General features: G+C 52.6%; 1 protein-coding gene across 2 annotated transcripts in view; it reads left to right on the forward strand.

Annotated features, from left to right (window-relative positions):
- Positions 1 to 443: 443 nt before the first annotated feature.
- SOX6 (SRY-box transcription factor 6) overlaps positions 444 to 650 on the forward strand; it is a 425,495-nt gene continuing 425,288 nt past the window's right edge. The window contains exon 1 of one of the 2 annotated variants that reach the window (XM_069964997.1): positions 444 to 494. The gene's annotated coding sequence lies outside the window, so the exon portion shown is untranslated. Of the gene's footprint in view, positions 495 to 610; positions 629 to 650 lie in introns of those variants that run through there. The other variant, XM_069964998.1, reaches the window with a different exon arrangement.

Below are 650 nucleotides of genomic sequence, written 5' to 3' on the forward strand. Positions count from 1 at the left end.
ATATTACCTCATATTCCTCTGTCCTCCATGATATTACCTCATACCCCTCTGTCCTCCATATTACTTCATACCCCTCTGTCCTCCATATTACCTCATACCCCTCTGTCCTCCATATTACCTCATACCCCTCTGTCCTCCATGATATTACCTCATACCCCTCTGTCCTCCATGATATTACCTCATACCCCTCTGTCCTCCATGATATTACCTCATACCCCTCTGTCCTCCATGATGTTACCTCATATTCCTGTGTCCTCCATATTACCTCATACCCCATTGTCCTCCATGATATTACCTCATAGTTATGTGTCCTGCATATTACCACACAGATCTGTGTCCTCCATATTATTACCTCACAGATCTATGGTCCTCACTTGCTTCCCTTCCCGCCTTTATCCTCCTGACACTTGTGGCCCCTGCCAGTCACCCAGTCTCCTCTGAGCGGCCCAGTTATCACCCCTGTGTCTGTGGCCGGGGACCCCGTTATCATGCCGGTAGCTGCGACTGGGTCCCCCGTTATCACCCCTGTGTCTGTGGCCGGGGACCCCCGTTATCATGCCGGTACCTGCGACTGGGCCCCCCGTTATTACCCCTGTGTCTGTGGCCGGGTACCCCCGTTATCATGCCGGTACCTGCGACTGGGTCCCCCG

The sequence above is a fragment of the Dendropsophus ebraccatus genome, chromosome 4 (assembly GCF_027789765.1).
Source record: "Dendropsophus ebraccatus isolate aDenEbr1 chromosome 4, aDenEbr1.pat, whole genome shotgun sequence".
Taxonomy (NCBI): Eukaryota; Metazoa; Chordata; class Amphibia; order Anura; family Hylidae; genus Dendropsophus; species Dendropsophus ebraccatus.